At 33.9% G+C, this 3,220-nt stretch overlaps 1 pseudogene; it reads left to right on the top strand.

Moving 5' to 3' along the window:
- Positions 1 to 526: 526 nt before the first annotated feature.
- Positions 527 to 2,329, top strand: LOC145051450 (alkane hydroxylase MAH1 pseudogene; annotated as a pseudogene).
- The last annotated feature ends 891 nt before the right edge of the window (positions 2,330 to 3,220 follow it).

Genomic DNA, 3,220 nt, shown 5'->3' with positions numbered 1-3,220 from the left:
GGTGGTGGTGGAGGGTGATGGTACATAGTGGATGGTGGTGGTGAAGGATGATGGCAGTGGTGGTGGCGGTTTGGTTAATTTGGTTTTGTAAACCATTAGAACAATTCCAGATATGGTTATGTGTTTTAAAATAAAAATGTAAAATTTTAATAAACAAATATAATAAAAACAATGCTGTACCACATAAACACCTACATGGATTCCAAGTGGAAAAACTATCCAACAAAAGCATGCACCTACATAAGGTCATCACTATAATGTCATAACGATATAATATTAACAAAAAAGTTAAATGATCATATATAAGTGTAAAAAATTAGAGCGACTAAATATATACTTGTTTGAAATAGTTGGATGGTGGATTGCAACATAAACCTTAAAAAATTATCTCAAATATTCAACAAATAGTAACTTATTTTATTAAAACTGAAATAGATCAAAATTAAATGAAAACAAAAACATACAATACCATTATGCACCACTATATATGTATATGACATAACTATACACTAAGACGTAAGTTCATCTCTATATTTTTGTGCGTCTCTTCCACATGGCTTTCCTTCCATCTTTGTTCATTCTCTTTTTGGTTATCATTCTCCTTTCTGTTCTTGTTTTTCGTTACAAACCTCAAAACTTAAAAACACTTGTCCATAGAAATTTGGTGCTTCTTGGTATGATACCAGCAGTCCTCACAAACTTGCACCAACTGCATGATTTGGCCACTATTTATCTGAAACGAAGTGGTGGCACTTTCATGTTTAAAGGTCCATGGTTCACCAACATGGATATGCTCGTTACAACGGATCCATTAGATATCCATCACATTTTAAGCAAGAACTTCCCTAATTATCCTAAAGGCCAAAATTTCCGTAAAATGTTTGATATCCTTGGAGATGGAATCTTTAATGCCGATGGACATATGTGGGAGATCCAGCGCAAAACCACCATGTCCCTCTTAAGGCAGCCCAACTTTCAAAGTGTTTTTGAAGCGATTGTCTGGAATAAGGTGGAAAGCGGGCTTTTACCAGTGCTAGAATCAATTTGCGAACTAGGCAAAGAGGTGGATTTGCAGGATATATTTCAAAGGTTCACTTTTGACACTATATGCAGGTTGCTCTTAGACTATGACCCGAAAAGCCTTTCTGTTGATTTCCCATCCCTTCCGTGTGAGAAGTCCATGACAGATATTCAAGAAGGTATATTTTACAGACATTTTATGCCACCGTTTCTTTGGAAATTGCAACAACTACTAAGAATCGGGAATGAGAAGAAGTTGAGTGAAGCATGCAATGTTCTTGATCACTTTTTATACAAGTGCATTGCTAGATTACAAAATGAGTCGAGCAACATTGAGAATGAACATGGGGAAGAAAACGTTGGACTAGGAACATCGCTGATTAGAGAATTCAAAGACCAAACCGGTAGTTGTGGAGATCACAACAAGTTTTTAAGGGATACCCTAGGTACCCTAGTGGGTGCAGGGAAAGATACAACTAGTACCACTCTCTCATGGTTTTTCTATCTCGTTGCAAAAAATCCAATTGTAGAGGACAAGATTCGAGAGGAGATTCACAGGTTTATGGAGGTGAAAGTAGATGATCGAAAATGGAATTCGAAAGAGTTAAGCAAACTGGTTTATCTTCATGGGGCTCTATGCGAAGCCTTGAGGCTTTATCCACCTATTCCTTTTAACCACAAAATTCCATTACAACCGGATATCCTTCCAAGTGGCCATAAGGTTAGTAAAAAAACCAAGATTATTCTATATCATTATGGCATGGGCAGGATGAAAAAAATATGGGGTCAGGATTGCATGGAATTTAAGCCTGAAAGATGGATATTAGAGGGAGGAGGGATGAAATATGAGCCATATTACAAATTCCCGGCATTTAATGGAGGTCCGAGGACTTGTTTAGGTAAGGATATGAGTTTCACTCAGCTGAAGATAGTGGCATCTACGATCATTTATAGTTATCATATTGAGTTGGTGGAAGGTCACCCGGTGTTTCCAAGCGCTTCCATAGTACTTCAGATGAAGCATGGGTTGAAGGTAAAGTTAACAAAAATAAGTGAAGTGGATATTAGTTCCAAACATTCTTGAAAGACCAAAAACCTCTGATGTGAAATTATGATGTTTTGTTTGGTTTATGAACTTATCATGGCTTAAGTAAATCCTAGTGGATATATAGTCATCTAGTTAGGAAGCGTCTTGATAGAAGTTAAAAGTTGCTTTGTACGTACCTTGGACTTGGATTTCAGTTTGTCAATCAATGTTAGGAAGTGTCTTGATTTTTTGCTTATTTTTTTTTAATTGCAAGAGTTTCAATTGCTTTGTAGATTTTTTTTTTCTTTTTTCTGTGGCAAAAGTTCTATCATTGGTTTTGTTTAACTGTCGATTTTTCTATCGTACTTATGTTGATGTGTTCAGTTTTTAGCATATTACTATTCGGCTATGTTCTATCCATAGAAATTATCCAATTAATTTATAAGTTTTATATTTGGATCGAATCCAAATTCAAAACCGAAATAAAGATGAAAATATATATGTTGTTGTTTGTATGTAATGCAAATAAAAACGAAAATATATTGTTGTGACTTGCACTCAAATGAAAATATGTTGATATTAGTTGCACTAAATTGGCGACCGGAGTGGAATAAGGATGAAGGTACATTGCTATTACATGTGTGACCCAATTTCAGTCTCAAATAAATAAGTCAACAAAATATATTTTGCAATCATCACGTAATTTTAATCTCGATTAAAGAATCCAACAAAAAATGACTTATAACTAAATAACAACAATCTTGAACCCCTAGACAAAATTACATAAATGGTCCGTATAGTTTACAAATATTGGCAACTTTAGTTCAAATTTGCATTTCGTTATGTGAATCATTCTTGTGGTTTCATTTTATTGTATGGTTGGTCATTTAGTCGTTTAAATCTAACTTTTGACATGTTATTTTTTTTTTTAATGCCCTTGAACCAAATTTGAAAAATACAATGAATCATTAGGACCATTTATGTTACTTATTCAATATATCTTTATTTTTCATTGTATTTTTCTAAGATTTTTCAAGCAAAATCAATGACAAAAGAACTAAAAAAACCTAATTATCATCAATTTGGGTTTGGTTGGTTTTCTTCGAGTGGAGCCCGTATGATGTGAATTATCAATTGATATTGTATTCTTTTATAAATCTAAGTTTAAAATAT

Source organism: Lactuca serriola, chromosome 5 (assembly GCF_051521515.1).
Source record: "Lactuca serriola cultivar US96UC23 chromosome 5, Lser_US96UC23_V15, whole genome shotgun sequence".
NCBI lineage: Eukaryota > Viridiplantae > Streptophyta > Magnoliopsida > Asterales > Asteraceae > Lactuca > Lactuca serriola.
This window is presented reverse-complemented; position numbering and strand designations above follow the sequence as displayed.